The following is a 19,961-nucleotide window of genomic DNA, read 5'->3' as shown; positions in this document are numbered from 1 at the left end:
CTAAGTGAGTATTTAAGCCCCTAACTTATTTGCTTGGATTAACCTATCTTGTTTCTTTTCTTCTTCTTTTTGATCCCATACAAATAACAATCTCGTCGCCGCCGCTGTCCCCGCCGTCCGCCGTCCGCCGTCCGCCGTCCGCCTTGGTGGGTTACTACCGGCGTTCAATTTTTCTCTAATTTGGTTAAGGTCAGTTCACCACAGTTGCCTTCCATGCCCTCAAGAATAGAGTGTTTAAATGTGTCTTGTTTTTTATGCTTTATCATAAAATTTCTTTTTGGGCGCTGTATATTTTATGGAAGCTTCAAAATCTGTTGTTTCTGTTTGTATTTTTTTTTTGTGATTAATTCTTTGGAATAATTTATGATAGTTACTATTTTACTGGTTTTAGATAATGGTAGTCTTTCATGGTTCACCTAATTGTTGTTAACCAGTAATAATTTAAAGGATCAAAGTTCTAATCTAGAGATAATAGACACAGTAATATCATGCATTTAATGCCCATGAACCAATTTCTCATAATTATAGAGATAATAGTCACAGTAATATCATCCATTTAATGCCCGTGAACCAATTTCTCATAATTGTAGAGATAATAGTCACAGTAATATCATCCATTTAATGCCCGTGAACCAATTTCTCATAATTATAGAGATAATAGACACAGTGATATCATGTATGCATTTGGTAAGAGGGACATGACCATTTCTCATAATTATTATAGAGATAATAGACATAGTAATATCATGCAATATGCATTTGGTAAGAGGTTAAAAAGGACTACCATTTCTCATAATCATAAGAGAGATGTTGGAAATTTATTCTTTGTATTGTGAGGACCATGAAGAGGTGGAGTCAGCCCTGTCAAATGTTTTGGGTGATGTTTCTTTTGCAACATACTCTATTTTTTATAGAAAGGACCCTAGAATTATTAATTTTTGTCAAGTTTCTGAAAATTTTAGCTTCTAAGTTCTGCGGAGAAGTATAGTTCTTTCAGAAATAATTCGATAGATTAGGATGTTGTACCAGTTCATTCTGCAGCAGTGTTCTTTTCTTTTGAAGTAAGCTCTATTTTTTACCAGATGGCTTCACTGGAAGAAAGTTTGCAGAGGTTCTAGAAGCAGCAGAAGAAGTGCCAATCTACACTTAGAGTATAGCTGCCAAAGCAGGACCTCCGATGCCAACTCCGTCAAAATAATACATTGCCAACTGCAACAGTGACAGCTAGTGCTAAACCTCCTGCCCCTGCCGTTTAATTTTCAAATGACTCAGAAAGGCTTCAACACATACATAGCATAAGAAAAGCTCCCGTGGGGCCTCAGATAAAACGTGTCATAGACTTGCTGCTGGAGGTATATCCCTACCCTCGATCTCCTATTTGCTTTTAGCAATTTCATATATTTTTTTCCCTGAATCGTCATCTTTGTAATGCCTTTTGCAGAGTTTTGTCATTGTTTACCTTGTTTTGCTTATGTGCATCTTGTATCCATATATGTACCTTTATCAACTTAGAAGAAATGTGTGAATATGAGTATTGCGTTAAAATTGGAAATATGTACATAAGCAAAACACGAAATGTGTGAATATGAGTATTGCGTTAAAATTGGATCTCGGTGATGTCACTTTGAGGGTAAGTTGTATTTTCTATCTTTTCTGCTTGCAGAGTGAAATTTCAGGGTCAAGTTAATTTCTCATGCCTACATTTAATCTCATGATATATGGCATATACAACTCCTATATGTCTGAAGAAATTCTTGTACATATCACTTCAACATTCCTTAGCTTCTTAAAGACTTGCAACTTTCTTTGCTTAGCAAATAATTCCCTTCTTTATCTCCTCATTTGTTCCTTCATCTTTTCATTCTTGTGTGTGGAGGTGGATTTTGGGTTGATAGGGTTGCAGGATTTTCCATTTGGAGACCTATACCCTTGAAAGATTGTAGGTTTGAGGTGTTTAGCTGGGTGATAAATACTTTAAGTCCTTGTTTGTCAAAAAACAAAAAGAAAAAAGTTGTTTAGATATCCTGCAAGCCCATTCTTTTAAGATTGGGCTTCTTAAAATCTGTCTGCTGGACTTTCATGTACTAGTTTGATTTATTGATCAGTAAGGATGGTGCTGCTCTCTTCAGTTTATGCTTGAGAACGTGATAATCCTTAATCTCTGGCAGTATGGCTGGTGCCTGTGCCGTCTACTTGTTAAGATAAGAAACTAATTGCATGATATGTGCTTTTGTCACTACTAAAAAACAGTGCAATCCCGTCCACTATTTCCGACCGAAATCGGTCGGAAATTGATAATTTTCGACCGAATTTTGACCGATTTTAATTGATCGGAAAAATTATGGTCGCAAACGTGTTCGGTCGGAAATTTCAAAGCGTTGACTGACTGTCAAACTTTAATTTCTGATCGAAATCGGTCGGTAACTATTAATTTTTTTAATTAAATAATTAGTTAATTTATTTAAAAAAATAAATATAAATTCATAATTTCCGACCGAATTCGGTCGAAAATTATGAATTTCTGCGCAAAAAAAATTAAATCTAGGTAAAAACTGGGTAGAAAATGCCTATTTTTAAGCTACACCACCTGCCAATTACAACCAATATCCATCCTATAATGGCAACATTACATTGCTGCCATTCAACCATAATTTTAAATGATAACATTTGTTTATATTATAAAATCAGTACATGGGTTGTACTAAAAACCATATTTACAGGTAAATGCTAACTAGATGCACTAGTGTGCAATCCTAGTAAGATCCTAATATGTCTATGATTGACAATGTATCTTCTGTATAAATCTGTTTACACCAAAAACAAAAAAGAAGAATACAATTGAGTTTGATCTTCTGCACTGAGTTACTTTTGTCTTCAAAACATCTAGCATTCCTTTCCTTCCGGACTGTCCACCAGATGCATGCTGGGACAATCCTCCATCTATCTCTGTTAGTTGTTTCAGCTCCAACTTCTTCCCAACTAAAAAGAACTTCAGTGATCTTATGGGGCATTGTCTATGAAATACCCCTAAGATTAATAAAAATTTTCCATAGTTGGTTTGTTATCTTGCAGTGTAGAAATAGATGGCTAACTGTCTCAGCACTTTTCCCACATAGAAGACATTTTGAGCACAAAGAGATTCCTCTCTTTATGAGATTATCCTGGGTTAAGACAACATCTTATGCTAATAGCCAAGTGAAACAAGCTACCTTATAGGGAATCTTGGTTTTCCATATATGCTTCCATGGCCATTCAACCATAATTAATCAACAACAATGAATATACTAACAACAACAACAACAATTAACTAACACTAACAACCATTATCTAACAACCACAACAACAACTAATAACAACCACAACAACAACTACTAAAATGTTCAATAACAAAATAACAATACAATCATCATTCAAAACTAGTTTCAACTAAATATTGACAAGTTCAATACTTTGTTTAGCAATACACACCATTCGATGAGTGTTTTATCTAGCATAATCTCCATCTTCACTCCTAGAACCTTCATCGTCGGCACATGGGGAAGGCTCACGAGACCGAGAAATGGGGAAAGCACCACTAGCAAGAAGATTGGCCAGCTGACCTTGAAGGAGATTAAATTGTCCGCCCCTCCTTTCTAGTTGAACTTGAAGGGTACCAAATTGTTCATCTCTCTTTTTTCTCTAGCCTTCGTCTCTTCAAGCTCTGCTGTCAGCTTTGCCATCTTCTGTTCCATAGACGATATAGTCGACGTATCAATCGCCTCGCCTTGGGCGGAAGTCCCTATACCTTGTAATCCAGCCCTGTAGCGCCGAAGTGATTTATCTGGAAGGTCGTATACTATCCCCTTTTTAGAACCACCGACAACATCCAACCATATCCTCTACGCTTCTTCGTCTGAAATGGGCGGTCGCTCACCTTGCTCATTCGGTGGCAAGCTCTGAGTGTACTCCTCCATATTAATCTTGTAGCGACCCTTTATTTAGAAGATAGAAAATTACTAACTATATAATATTATAAACATTTATAGTAGTTATGGAACTTACATGCGTAGTCTCCGCCCGGTCCTCGACCTATCTAGTTGGATCTGTCGGTGCCTTCTTCCGGATGTGAGTCTCCATGAAGAACTCATTATGAGTCATCTTCCTCCCATATTTTTTTTCCTACAAATATAATAAAACGTGTTAATGAAATTAACATATGTAAATATAGTTCGAAAAAAATAGACCGAAATATTTTAAGGAATTACCAGTTGTCTCCTTGTATCCCTCATGCTCCTTGAACCCAGACACTGCAATGAGACACCCTTCTCAGATGCTCGGGCCTTCTTTCCCAGTTCACTTTGCTTCTCGAATTTCTCGGTGGCCCAATACCTTTGCAGATCCTCCCATAAATCCGGTAGAACACATGAAGGCTTTTTGTTAACCTTTCGAGCGGAGCAGAAGGAATTAAAGAGTCTCTTACGACATTTGTACTCCCAATTTGTACAAATTTCACGATTATACCGGTCCTCCCGGGCATACTTAATCTGCAAATAAAGTACGTAACGTAGATGAAAATATTGTTAATATAATGCTTAAATAGATAAGAATTGTATTAAAACCTTAAATTAGTTGAACATTTGTTGCACGAGATCCTCTGGAAAGTCACTCCAAGTCGGATATGGTGCATTATACAATCCGCTAAGAATATCAGTGGTTATCTTTGTAACCTGATGATTAGGAATGAACCTGCAACGTAGCAATTACATTAAATAAACAAGAGTAGCTATTATAATTCAGCAAAAATGAAGAAGTAATAAATAAATCTTACCCATTACGATCATCCTATGATAACGATCATAACGCACTTCATCTGGATCATCATCCTCCGATGAATCTGAAGCGTGCACAGAAGTGAGGGCATCTGGCTTAGTGCTACTATCCCGAAGACGAAGTCTAGAAATGCTAAGAGACGAACTCCGTAGAGAGGGAGACGGGGTCCCTGATGAAGATGGATGCGATCCACACCCCTGTATCAATCTAGACCCCTGCTACGATCCATACCACTGCTGCGATTCGGCCGGCTGAAATCTAGGTGGATGCGATCTAGCTGGAGATGAAGCAAATGGAGCAGATGACGGGTGTACACATGGCTGTGACTGGTGACTCGATGCACCCATGTAACTACTTGTATGATCATGTGGAGGAAGCAGGGCATAGCCTTGTGGCGGAGAATGGTGATAATACTGCTGGGCGGGCGAATGGTAGGTAGTATGATGAGTAGATGGATGTGGTGGAATAGTTCTGTGCCTAGAAGATTGCTGCCGGCCATCAGCAGCAGAGGGATGCAAGTGTGGAGTGGAAGGAAGCGAGGATGTAGCACCATCATCATGACCAATAGGCCTTTTATCCTTCCTAGACCGACCTCGACCCCTACCGCCCTTTTGCATAAATTAAAGATAATGTTAGAATTGAGAATATAAATCTATATAAGTTGAGAGCGCTTGAAAAAACTAACATGCTAGTCGTCTTCGTCGACGTATCCTTCCTTTTCACTTATTTCATTTTCATTAGGTGATTCTTCATCCTCATTTGGATTGTTATTTCCTCTCTATCAACTTCTTCTAATATCGTTGAGGATTCTCCAAGTAATTTTCTAACTGATTATCCACCATTTGGTTAACACTTGAGGTATCGTTTTGGTTAGCAACATCTAGCACGTTCTCAACTTTCATCCTACCAACATACTTTGTTTTGATTACAACCAACCAATCAGCCATATCCCTCCGCAATGGATATGGAGCATAGTACACTTGCCTAACTCTTTATGTAATTATAAAAGGATCATACTCCCTCTTTTTATTAACCTCAATTATGTTGTACTGCGAGTGTACATTTGTTCCTCTTCTCGGTGTTGGGTCAAACCACTTGCATCGGAAAATTATGATCTTCTTATTTGGCCAACCTGAATATGACAGTTCTAGAATCTCTTTGATCACACCATAATAATCATTTTCCCGATCTTGGTTGCCTTCACCACCTTTGACACACACCCAGTGTTATTGCCTTTTTTTTAATACTTGGAGCATTCCTCGGTGTGAAATTTGTAACCATTCACATAATACTTAGGCATAGTCGTAACCGTAGGTGTAGGTCCCCAAGATATGTCTTTCAAAAATTGATTAACACCGTTGTTTGGATTATTGACCTACATCTAGCGTTAAATAAATCACAAGCGAGCAATTATATTCACAAGTATGTATATTCACATGTGAAAAAGTATGTAAGATGCACTTACACACTCTTTAAACGATGCCTCAAATGTAGATATACAACACCATGACCAAATTGACTCACGAAGTCACTGAGCGACGCATTGAAAATTATTTGTTAGTTGCATCAACCAAATTAAATAGTAGCCCATGTAAATTAATCTTACGTCAACACTTAAGAAAGGGTTGAACTTCCGGACAATTTAGCAACACATGATTTGAAGCTGATTTGTACTCCATACTACTTAGGCCCCTTTTTGTTCGATCTTTAGAACCTCGGCCTGGTTGATTGAATACGGATATTGGTGGATATAATGGATCAATCTCAATCACCACATTGTGCCGATTGGGCCTATTTCTAGCACATGGCACATGACTGTCAAAGTAGTAAGAACAAAAATGGGCAATTTCCTTTGCAAGATAGGCTTCGCATGAGGATCCTTCAATCCTATTCCTCTGTTTAACAAATTATTTACACTTGCCGATAGTCATGCACATTGTCATATTAGACGATCATGCAGGACTATCGGCAAGTGTAAACGATTTGTTAAACAGAGGATTATGATTGAAGGATCCATATGCGAAGCCTATCTTGGAAAGGAAATTGCCCATTTTTGTTCTTACTACTTTGATAGTCATGTGCCATGTGCTAGAAATAGGCCCAATCGGCACAATGTGGTGATTGATCCATTACATCCATCAATGTCCATATTCAATCAACCAGGCCGAGGTTCTAAAGATCGAACAAAAATGGGCCTAACTAGTATGTAGTACAAATCATGTGTTGCTAAATTGTCCGGAAGTTCAACCCTTTCTTAAGTAAGTGTTGACGTAAGATTAATTTACATGAGCTACTATTTAATTTGGTTGATGCAGCTAACAAATAATTTTCAATGCGTCGCTCAGTGACTTCGTGAGTCAATTTGGTCATGGTGTTGTATATTCTACATTTGAGGCATGTTTTAAAGAGTGTGTAAGTGCATCTTACATACTTTCTCACATATGAATATACATACTTGTGAATATACTTGCTCACTTGTGTTATATTTAACGCTACATGTAGGTCAATAATCCAAACAACGATGTTAATCAATTTTTGAAAGACATATCTTGGGGACCTACACCTACGGTTACGACTATGTCTATGTATTATGTGAATGGTTACAAATTTCACACCGAGGACTGCTCTAAGTATAAAACAAAGCAATAACAATGGGTTGTGTGTCAAAGGTGGTGAAGGCAACCAGGAGGGAGAAAATGATTATTATGGTGTGATCAAAGAGATTCTGGAATTGTCATATTCAGGCTGGCCAAATAAGAAGAGCATACTTTTCCGATGCAAGTGGTTTGACCCAACACCTAGAAGAGGTACAAATGTACACTCGTAGTACAACATAATTGAGGTTAATAAAAAGAGGGAGTATGATCCTTTTATAATTGCAGAAAGAGTTAGGCAAGTGTACTATGCTCCATATCCATTGCGGAGGGATACGGCTGATTGGTTGGTTGTAATCAAAACAAAGCCTGTTAGTAGGATGAAAGTTGAGAACGTGCTAGATGTTGCTTACCAAAACGATACCTCAAGTGTTAACCAAATGGTAGATGATCAGTTAGAAAATTACTTGGAGCATCCTCAATGCATATTAGAAGAAGTTGATAGGGAGGAAATAACAATCCAAATGAGGATGAAGAATCACCTAATGAAAATGAAATAAGTGAAAAGGAAGGATACGTCGACGAAGACGACTAGCATGTTAGTTTTTTCAAGCGCTCTCAACTTATATAGATTTATATTCTCAATTCTAACATTATCTTTAATTTATGCAAAAGGGCGGTAGGGGTCGAGGTCGGTCTAGGAAGGATAAAAGGCCTATTGTTCATGATGATGGTGCTACATCCTCGCTTCCACTCCAGACTTGCATCCCTCTGCTGCTGATGGCCGGCAGCAATCTTCTAGGCACAGAACTATTCCACCACATCCATCTACTCATCATACTACCCACCATTCGCCCGCCCAGCAGTATTATCACCATTCTCCGCCACAAGGCTGTGCCCTGCTTCCTCCACATGATCCTACAAGTAGTTACATGGGTGCATCGAGTCACCAGTCACAGATGTGGTACACCCGTCATCTGCTCCATTTGCTTCATCTCCAGTTGGATCGCATCCATCTAGATTTCAGCCGACTGGATCGCAGCAGGGGTCTAGGTCGATGCATGGGTGTGGATCACATCCATCTTCATCAGGGACCCCGTCTCCTTCCCCACGGAGTACGTCTCCTAGCATTTCAAGACTTCGTCTTCGGGATAGTAGCACTGAGCCAGATGCCCTCACTTCTGCGCACGCTTCAGATTCATCGAAGGATGATGATCCAGATGAAATGCGTTATGATCGTTATCATATGATGATCATCAAGCCTGAAGGTAATGGGTAAGATTTATTTATTACTTCTTTATTTTTGTTGAATTATAATAGCTACTCTTGTTTATATAATGTAATTGCTATGTTGCAGGTTCATTCCTAATCATCAGGTTATAAAGATAATCACTGATATTCTTGGCGGGTTGTATAATGTATCCTATTCGACTTGGAGTGACTTTCCAGAGGATCTCGTGCAACAAATGTTCAACTAATTTAAGGTTTTAATACAATTCTTATCTATTTAAGCATTATATTATTAATATTTTCATCTAACGTTACATACTTTATATGCAGACTAAGTATGCCTGGGAGGACCGGTATAACCGTGAAATTTGTGCAAATTGGGAGTACAAATGTCGTAAGAGACTCTTTAATTCCTTCTGCTCCGCTTGAAAGGTTAACAAGAAGCCTTCATGGGTTCTACCGGATTTATGGGAGGATCTGCAGAGGTATTAGGCCACCGAGAAATTCGAGAAGTAGAGTGAACTGGGAAAGAAGGACCGAGCATCTGAGAAGGGTGGCTCATTGCACTGTTTGGGTTCAAGGAGATGGGGATACGAGGAGACAACTGGTAATTCCTTAAAGTATTTCGGTCTATTTTTATCGAACTATATTTACATATGTTAATTTCGTTAACACGTTTTATTATATTTGTAGGAAAAAAATATGGGAGGAAGATGTCTCATGATGAGTTCTTCATGGAGACTTACATCTGGAAGAAGAAGGCACCGACAGATCCAACTAGATGGGTCGAGGACCGGGCGGAGACTACACATGTAAGTTTCATAACTATAAATGTTTATAATATTATATAGTTAGTAATATCGCTACAAGATTAATGTGGAGGAGTACACTCAGAGCTTGCCACCGAATGAGCAAGGCGACCACCCATTTCAGACGTAAAAGCACAGAGGATATGGTTGGATGTTGTCGGTGGTCCTTAAAAGGGGATAGCATACGACCTTCCAGATAAATCATTTCGGCGCTACAGGGCTGGATTGCAAGGTATAGGGACTTCGGCCCAAGGTAAGGCGATTGATAGGTCGGCTATATCGTCTATGGAACAGAAGATTCCAAATAAATCATTTCGGCGCTACAGGGCTGGATTGCAAGGTATAGGGACTTCGACCCAAGGTAAGGCGATTGATAGGTCGGCTATATCGTCTATGGAACAGAAGATCGCAAAGCTGACAGTAGAGCTTGAAGAGACAAAGGCTAGAGAAAAAAGAAAGATGAACAATTTGGTACCCTTCAAGTTCAACTAGAAAGGAGGGACGAACAATTTAATCTCCTTCAAGGTCAGTTGACCAATCTTCTTGCTAGTGGTGCTTTCCGCATTCCCAGGTCTCGAGAGCCTTCCGCATGTGCCGACGATAAAGGTTCTAGGAGTTAAGATGGAGAGGATGATAGATAAAACATTCATTGAATGTTGTGTATTGCTAAACAAAGTATTGAACTTGTCAATATTTTGTTGAAACTAATTTTGAATGATGATTGTATTGCTAAACATTTTAGTAGTTGTGGTTGTTATTAGTTATTGTTGTTAGATAATGGTTGTTAGTGTTAGTTAATTGTTGTTGTTAGTATATTCATTGTTGTTGATTAATTATGGTTGAATGGCAGCAATGTAATACTGCCATTATAGGATTGATATTGGTTGTAATTGGCAGGTAGTGTAGCTTAAAAATAGGCATTTTCTGCCTAGTTTTTACCCAGATTTCCGAACGAAATAGGTCGGAAATTAATTTTTTGCCCAGAAATTCATAATTTCCGACCGAATTCAGTCGTAGATTTCAAATAAATTCTCCAATTTTTTTGAATATATTCGGTCAGAAATTATGAATTTATATTTATTTTTTAAGTAAATTTACAACTAATTATTTAATTAAATATTTTTTTTATATTTCCCGATCAATTTCAGAAATTAAAAAAAAAATTAATAGTTACCGACTGATTTCGGTCGGAAATTAAAGTCTGACAGTCAGTCAACACTTTGAAATTTCCGACAGACTTGGGTCAGAAATTTCCGACCGATTTCGGTCAGTACACGTTTACGACCGTCATTTTTCCGACCAATTAAAATCGGTCGGAATTCGGTCGAAAATTATCAATTTCTGACTGATTTTGGTCGGAAATAGTGGACGGAATTGCACTGTTTTTAGTGGTGTATTATATGGCTTATGAATTAGTAAATATTAGGGTAACTGAGCCCTAATGGTTGATAGAAAGCCCCATGTCTGTGGATTGGCAGTCTGACTTTCTATTCTTCGTTTTCGCATGAATTCCAAGAGATTGTCGGTCTTTGGAAATAACATTCTTCCATGTAATTTTAGGTCAACCCCATTTTCATAGTATCACACTTGCGGATAGGTGCAGTCACGTAGGACATGATCAAACCATCTTGGACAACCTTTCTCTCTTTTTCTTCTCTTCATGTGCTATTTGTGTTAGAAATTCACCGTCTCTTCTAGAGACTTCTAGTGTGGCCCACATATAAGGTAAGTAATAAATTATTTACCTTGTCTCCCAGAGGAAATAATATATGAGATAATATTCTGTAGTTATGCATATGTGGTAATTTCTTTGATGGAAAGAACTACCATATAAGTCCCTTGGGTAATTATAATTTAATAAGAAGTCTCTAGGGCTAAAGTAGAAACTACCATATATTAGTAGTTCCTTGGGTAATTATAATTTAATAAGAAGTCCTTAGGGCTAAAATATTTGCCTAAGAGTCCCTAGCCTACCTATAAATACGCATGTGACTCTTTCAGTCCGGCATCCTACGATAGACACATGCCAGAAGGCTCCCTAAGGTTTCTGCTAAAAGTTTCAAAGGCAATTTCCTACAACGCTTGAACAACAATGACTGAAGGTATGTTTCTTGATTAATTTCCGTTGTGTCGGCTCTGTGTATGTGTTTAAATTCTACATCGTGGTATCAGAGCCTCCCTTTAGCTAATTTATTCGGGAAATTCTTGTCGCAATATATGGTGATAATCTAGTTGTTCTGGGTCTTCTGTGGGCTTTCCGATTAATTTGACTGAGTGGATCATATAAAAGCATGATATAAATAGTATATACTAGTGGTGATATGTTTCACTATTTCATGTTGTTTGCCCCAGACTCTTCGCATCTCTATGATATTGTCTCCTACCCATTTGCAATACTGGAATAAAGTTTGGTATTGTAGTTTTAATGTTCCATTGGTTTAGATTCATCAATTTTTTTTTTATGAGTCATGCTTTGTTCCTAGAAAACGATAATCGTGGAAGTAATACTTTCTAGACACATGATGACATGAATCATGTTTTGTTCAGAATCATTATGATCATTATTTGCTAGTTGTATATTTAGACGTGAATGGAAACATTTATTCAGTTAAGTACTTAGAGCAATCATGTCACTTTTGGACGTGTTTGTTTCTTTGTAATATTTAGATATTTAGATTAATTATAAGAATTGAGACTTGGTTTTTGGAACAATGGCATTGTGCTTATATTTTATGTTCATGTTTTGAAACTAATCAACATCTTCGTTAAGTTGATTATTTTGAGATGTCATATTTGAGTTTTCTTTTGTGTGATGTACTTAGGAGTAGCCACGACATCTTGAGTACTTGATACAAAAGAAATTAAGTTGTTCAATCACATAAAGTTTAGTGATTAAAATTATAGTGACATCTATTTAGTCCAATTATCTCATTAAAATGGTAACCTGGGCCTACAAGGAGGTAACCGTTTTGGTGAAATTAATTGGAATGAGACAGTAAACCTTTAAGTTAGAAAATTATCTTATGCCCACTGGTACGGATTAATTTCTGTGTTTTGGTTTACTAGTCTAATAAAGTAAAGTAAATTCTATGCATGGGTTACAAGTTGCAACCTCTGCCCACAGGAGGGTTTAGAATTTACTTAGAATCGGTATTTTACGCGATTCACCTTTGATGGATTGTACTTCATAGCTTATGTATGTTTATCCTTGTTTTTCTGTCTTTACCGCTTTTCCTACCACTATTTTTAATGAGAATGCTCGAATTCTAATGCTTTCTGGTGACAATTATACTGAATGGAAGGAGAAAATCCTTCTCACTTTAGGGTGCTTGGATTTGGACCTGGCACTCCGTGTGGATGAACCACCTGTTCCAACGGAATCAAGTATGCCAACGGCTAATGTTGATTATGAGCGGTGGGAGCGATCCAATTGCTTAAGTTTAATGCTCATAAAAGCCCATATAAGCCAAAGCATTAGGGGTTCTATCCCTAAATAGCGATAAGGTCAAAGCTTACATGAAGGCAATTGATGAACAATTCGTAAGCTCTGACAAGGCATTGCCCAACATCCTTATGAAGAGGTTCTCAAGTATGACTTTTGACAGAAGTCGTACAGTGCGTGAGCACATTATGGAGATGAGAGATATTGATGCTAAACTCAAGTCCCTTGAAGTTGATATGTCTTAACCATTTCTTGTGCATTTCATTCTCAACTCCTTTCCTGCGGAATATGGTCCGTTTAAGATTTCTTACAACACACATAAGGATAAATGGTCAATCAATAAACTTTTGACGATGTGTGTTCAAGAAGAAGAGAGGTTGAAGCATGAGATACCTGAAAGTGTTAATATGGTGGCTCATGGTAAGAGAAATGCAAAGAAGGGCAAAAGTGTTCCTATGAAGAAGAAAAACACCTTTGACAAAGATGCTTGTCGTTTCTGTAAGAAGAAGGGACACTGGAAGAAGGATTGCCTGAAATACAAGAAATGACTTGAGAAGAAAGGTAATTTTACCTTTGTATGTTATGAATCAAATTTTGCTGAAGTTTCTGATAATACATGGTGGATTGATTTTGGTGCTACAATTTACATTGCCAAAATCACGCAGGGCTCTCTAACTCAGAGAAAGCCGATAGGAAGTGAACAATACGTCTATTCTGGCATGGTATAAAAGGTAAGCAGACCAACAAATCAACTAAAGGTGCCAAAAGGAGTTCTCAGTTGCTTGAATGGTGAGAGATATTTTATTCCATTTATTGATGACTATTCAAGATATATGTATCTCTATTTCTGTTTAACAAATCAGAAGCACTTGATGCTTTTAAAGTATACAAAACAGAAGTAGAGAAACAAACTGGTGCTCAAATCAAAATTGTAAGATCTAATAGGGGTGGAGAATAGTATGGTAGGTACACAGATAAGGGATAAGTTAAGGGTCCAATTGCTGTGTTCCTTGAAAGTGAAGGTATAATTGTCTAATATACCATGCCAGGAACACCACAACAAAATGGTGTGGCAGAAAGAAGGAGCCGGACATTAATGGACATGGTAAGAAGCATGATTAGCAGATCAAGTTTACCTTTATCCTTATTGAGTGAAGCCTTAAAAACTGCTGTGTATATTTTAAATAGGGTTCCATCCAAGGCTGTCTCCAAGACACCTTTCGAGTTATGGAAAGGATGGAAACGTAGTTTAAACCATTTACACGTTTGGGGATGTCCAACTGAAGTGAGGGTTTATAATCCACGACTAACGAAGTTGGATGAAAGAACAATAAGCGGTCATTTTATAGGCTATGCAGTTAACTCTAAGGGATTTAGGTTTTATTGTCCTTCTCATTCTCCTAATATTGTTGAGGCTAGAAATGCTAAATTTCTTGAGGAACATGAAGAAAGTGGGAGTGGTTTGACTCAAAGAGTGGAATTGGAAGAAATAAGGTAACCACCTGTGGTACCTTTATACACCGGGAACTTGAATGTTGCTCAGAAATATTCTCATGAATTATTTGAACAACAAGTTAAAGAGCCACCACCACTTGAGGAGCCACATGAAGATCAACCCTCTGTACCTGAACCCACTGAAGAAGTGTCTAAACCAGTGCGAGTGAGAAAATCCTCAAGAATTTGAAATTAAGCAATTTCTAGCAACTATGTGGTATATCTCCAAGAGTCTGATTATGATATTGGACTAAAAGATGATCCATGCTCGTGTTCACAAGCCATGAGTGGAGAAAACTCTACACTTTGGTATGATGCCATGAAAGAATAGTTAGAATCTATGGCTAAAAATAAAGTCTTGGATCTCGTCGAATTACCAAAAGGGATCCTCTACCATAGGTTCCAAGTGGGTCTTTAAAACTAAAAGATTCTCATCGGGTAATATCGAACGATATAAAGCTAGACTTGTAGCTAAGAGTTTTACTCGAAGGGAAGACATTGATTACCATGAAACCTTCTCTCCAGCATCAAAGAAGGATTCATTGAGAATAATCATGGCATTAGTAGCTCATTTTGATTTAGAGTTGCATCAAATTGATGTGAAAACCGCTTTCCTGAATAGAAATCTTGAAGAGGAGGTATACATGCGTCAGCCTGAGGGATTTTGTGATAAAGGGCAAAGGTCACCTTGTTTTCAAGTTGAATGAATCCATTTATGGGCTAAAGCAGGCTTCCCGCCAATGGCATATTAAATTTTATAATGTTCTTTCTTTTTTTGGATTTACGGAGAACATCATTGATCAGTGTATATACCTTAAGATAAGTGGGAGCAAATATATTTTTCTAGTCCTATATGTGGATGACATTTTGCTTGCAAGTAGTGATGTGGGATTGCTGCACGAGATTAAATAGTTCCTTATCTAGAATTTTGAGATGAAGGATATGGGTGAAGCTTCTTATGTCATTGGCATAGAGATTCACAGAGACAGATCCCAAAGATTATTTGGACTGTGTCAAAAGGCCTATATTGAAAGAATTCTGGAAAGATTCGGGATGAAAAATTGTTCACCTATAGCAGCACCCATAATTAAAGGTGACAAATTCTGTTGGGAGCCTTATGTATGCACAAGTCTGTACTAGATCTGATATTGCTTTTGCGGTAGGAATGCTTGGCAGATATCAAAGTAACCCTGGTCTTGACCATTGGAAAGCTGGTAAAAGGGCCTTGAGATATTTGCAAAGAACCAAGGATTTTAAGCTCACATACAAATACTCTGACTCATTGGAGGTGATTGGATATTCAGACTCTGATTTAGGTGGATGCAAAGACACTGGTAAATCCACTTCATGATACATTTTTTTCCTTCTTGCTGGAGGTGTTGTATCTTGGAGAAGTGTCAAGCAGGCCATTATTGCAACATCCACAATGGAAGCTGAATTTATAGCATGCTATGAAGCTACATCACATGCGTTATGGTTGAAGAACTTTATTTCCGGCCTTAGGATTGTCGATTCCATTTCAAGGCCATTAAGAATCTTCTGTGACAATTCAGCTGCAGTATTCTTTTCTAAGAATAACAAAAGTGGCAGCCGAAGCAAGTACATCGACATAACGTACTTGATGGTTAAAAACTATGTGAAGAAGCAAGATGTGAGTTTTGAGCATGTTAGTACTACTTTGATGATTGTTGATCCTATGACTAAAGGCCTGCCAACTAATATTTTCAAGGATCATGTAACTCATATGGGTCTTAGTAGCTCAATTTAGCCTTGCTTTATTCTCTAACAGATTGTCTAGTCATAATGTTTATTTTGATATACATGATAGTGCACACTTTGGTTTTTCATGTATTATTTTGTGATCATTGGATCAATAAAGTTGGACTCTAAATGACTTATATTAAGTTCATTCATAAAGTTGTGGACACTTTGTTAGAATGTATTGTGCATAGTAATCCATGGAAGGAAGTATTTGTTTAAGAGCATGACCGTCATGATTCATGTAATGATATGTTCTAGCTAAAGTGATTGTTGCATAATTTTTAGTTGAGTTTTAAAGTCTATGGCCATATTATATGTTTATCTCTCCTAAAGGATTATCTGATTTTAATATGTGGGCCAAGTGGGAGAATGTTAGAAATTTATAATAAATTATTTACTTGGTCTCTCAAAAGAAATAATATATCAGATAATATTCTGTAGTTATGCATATATGATAATTTTTTTGATGGAAAGAAACTACCATATATTAGTAGTCCCTAGGGTAATTATAATTTAATGAGAAGTCCCTAAGGCTAAAGTATTTGCCTAAGAGTCCCTAGCCTACGTATAAATACGCCTGTGATTTCATCAGCCCGACTTCCTACGATAGGCACAGGCTAGAAGGCTCCCTAAGGTTTATGCTAAAAGTTTCAAAGGCAATTCCCCTGAACACTTGAACAACAATGGCTGAAGTTATGTTTCTTGATTAATTTCCCTGCATCGGCTCTGTGTATGTGTTTAAATTCTAAATTTGCTCTCTGACAAATGATTTTGTCTAATCTTGTATTGTCACACTTCTTTTATTTTTCTTTTTTAAATATTCACATTTCTATGTCATTCATCTTGTGGATATAGTGGACTTATAGCCCGTTTGGCCAAGCTGCAAAAATCAGCTTATTTTGAGAAGTGCTTTTTTTCAAAAGTGCTTTTCTCAAAAGTACTTTTGGTGAGAAGCAGTTTGTGTTTGGCTAATTAGTTTGAAAACACTTCTGAGCAACAATTAGTGTTTGACCAAGTTTTAAAAAACTGCTTCTAAGTGCCTTTTTCTCAAATAAATGCTTTTGGAGAGAAACTATTTTTTTCTGCTTCTCCAAAACTGCTTCTGCTTCTCCTCAAAAACACTTTTTTTCCTTCCAAAAGTTTGGCCAAACACCTCAATTTTTGGCCAAAAGTGCTTTTCGCAAAAAAAAAAAAAAACACTTTTGGCCAAAAAGAAGCTTGGCCAAACAGGCTATTAGTGCCCTAGCATTCATTCTCAGCTATAATTTGATACAGCTGAAAGAAGCCATTTGTGGAAAGGACAATGAAGTAATATCTTGACTATGGTTGAAGCTATAGCCACTAATCCGCAGGCTTATGATGGCTTCCGTCTGTCTTGCTGGAATCTGGTGATGGGTGTCTGAATGCTCTTCTTTTGTGGGGGGGGGAGGGGGGCAGGGCAGGGCAGGCAAATGCTGTTTCTGTAGAAGAATGAATTTCATCTCTGTTTCAGGAAGAGCACATCTATGTCAGATGAAGATATAGACCCATTAGGCTTGTGGATGTTAGAACTATGACTATGTCTATCTTCGAATATTTGTGAGGTGCTCATTTTGCCATTTCTTTTGGACAAATTGCTCCCACTGGAGGCAGTAGTTTGTTTGCTTATAATCTTGTCAAATATCCCAAACATGATCTTAAAAATAAAGATCAACTACTAGTCCTGATATGAGAATTCCCTAAGGGTATTGTCGCGATGTATAATTGCATCTCTACTTTGATGTACTATGTAGACAGATGTAGGCTCCCAAAGGTGCTATACCGAGGAATTGAATTGCCACTTGACATGCTTGATATTGAGAAGGATCTCCAGAAGAATAGAATGAAGACCTGCCACCACAAACACTGCAAAGAGAAGAGCTATGGCACAAGTTCATGGCATTGCCTCTAACTCTCTAAGCCTAAAGCAAGAAGGAAGAAGCATGAGATTAGAAGAGGGCTAAGCTTACAAACGCCCACCTTCTAGAACTTAAAGTTTTAGATTTATTTTTGGTTCAGAAATGTTCCATTATCGGAAAAGGGGCAGCAGCATTTCATCATCTCAAACGAGTAATAGTCCTCGTTTCGTACAAGAGAAGCAAAGGCTTTCCAGATTCTGATATCAGGTGGTTTACCGTCCCGAGAGTAGGCCAATGTTGCAACCCCACCAAGCACAGATAGCTCCGAATAAATGGCAAACATTTGTATTGCAACTCCATATTACCAAGACTAGTATGGATCAGTGCTCCTCAAAACAAGTAACATTAGTATGGATCAGTGCCAGGTTTTTGGCTTTCTATATTTGGAGGTTAGTGTTTTTATCCTTATGCATTGAAGTTTTTACTTGGTGCTAAAGGTTTGCCATCTGACCAGGAGGTCACGGGTTTAAGCCGTGGAAACAGCCTCTTGCAGATATATAGGGTAAGGTTGCGTACAATAGACCCTGGTGGTCCGACTCTTCCCCGGATCCCGCGCATAACAGGAGCTTAGTGCACCGGGCTGCCCTTTTTTTTAAAAGGTTTGCCACTGTGTAATTGTGTAGGTTTTGGACGTTCAACACCATTGCTATGTATATGTATATTATTTACATGAGGTTCAATAAGTTAAAATTGCAAGGATCTTGTTCTCGACGCCATTACTTGGTCATATTAGAGTTTCAGAATTCAAGGAAGCCTGTAACATGCGAATAGACAAATTTATATCGACCAAAAATCAAGGCCCTTATTGATCCCCCTTTACTAGTAAGCAAATCTATTAATTCCCTTAAAATGATTAACATTTCAAACTTATTACATGACCAGATTATTGTATCATATATCAAAGCCTTAAGGACTTTCTTGATGCAAGTCAATAAATCTATAGACATCGTTGCGCCTTTGATTCTCTAAGGGAAAGCTGTCCCTGCAAATGGTTTTAATGAAGTTAAGATAACTGCAATATCTCATACTGAAGCAACTTGGGATATACAGAAAATTATGCAGATCACCTTGTGTGTTGAATCTTAGCATAATCAATCTCAGCTATAAGAACTGTTTCGCCGTGCCCTGTGGTTCCAATAATTTCACCCATCTGCATAGACAGATCACAGTGTTAGTCTTGAACTTATGAAGGTAACAATTGCAGATGAACGATACAGTTTGTTGACATACTGGTCCAACCACAGTAGAATGACCCCATATCATGTAGCTACCATTCGAGTCTCTGACAGGGTGAGCAAGTTGCCACATAAAGCTATCACCAAGTTTGAGTCAATTTACAGCCTCTAACTTTGAACTTTATAGAGATTTAAGTGTAGTTACCTGGTTATCGACTGCCCTGCAAAATCAAAAGTTTAAGTGAAATTTGTTACATCTCAAATCTCAATCAACAAAATGGGATCCTTAACACTGTGTTTGGATCATTGTTCCCCATCGTTTGATAATGTATTGTATTGTATTGTACTGTATTGTATCGTTTTGATGGATACAATGTTTGGATAGACCGTATCATTTGCTGTTGTTAAATAACATCTTTATTGTTTGGTTTAACTGTACTGCACTGCTAAGTTTACTAAATACCCTCAATTATTTTAAACAAGGTATACATAGAAAAAACAAATGTAAGAACATGCTAAAACATGCATTCATGTGAATAACATTCTCCATTTTGTTTTCACATCCAAATGAGAAACCATTACTAATTCCTATAGATCTCCTTGTTGTTGTAATTAATTCTCATTTTTTTTTAAATATAGGTAAACCTTTAGATGAACTCAATCCACACAATTCAACAGACAGAAAAGTAACTCCACGAAAATCTGTAAAT

The 19,961-nt window shown here is 37.5% G+C and overlaps 2 long non-coding RNA genes across 2 annotated transcripts; both read left to right on the top strand.

Moving 5' to 3' along the window:
* The first annotated feature begins 35 nt into the window (after positions 1–35).
* LOC104245501 (uncharacterized) lies at positions 36–18,792 on the top strand. The gene is made up of 3 exons (XR_715752.2): positions 36–189; positions 1,083–1,352; positions 17,912–18,792. It is a non-coding gene; the product is annotated as an uncharacterized lncRNA (long non-coding RNA).
* On the top strand, positions 5,449–17,407 carry LOC104245500 (uncharacterized). Its single transcript, XR_715751.2, has 5 exons — positions 5,449–8,671; positions 8,761–8,887; positions 8,964–9,240; positions 9,327–9,445; positions 9,528–17,407. It is a non-coding gene; the product is annotated as an uncharacterized lncRNA (long non-coding RNA).
* Positions 18,793–19,961: the final 1,169 nt, after the last annotated feature.

This window comes from Nicotiana sylvestris, chromosome 3, assembly GCF_000393655.2.
Source record: "Nicotiana sylvestris chromosome 3, ASM39365v2, whole genome shotgun sequence".
NCBI classification, from domain to species: domain Eukaryota; kingdom Viridiplantae; phylum Streptophyta; class Magnoliopsida; order Solanales; family Solanaceae; genus Nicotiana; species Nicotiana sylvestris.
This window is presented reverse-complemented; position numbering and strand designations above follow the sequence as displayed.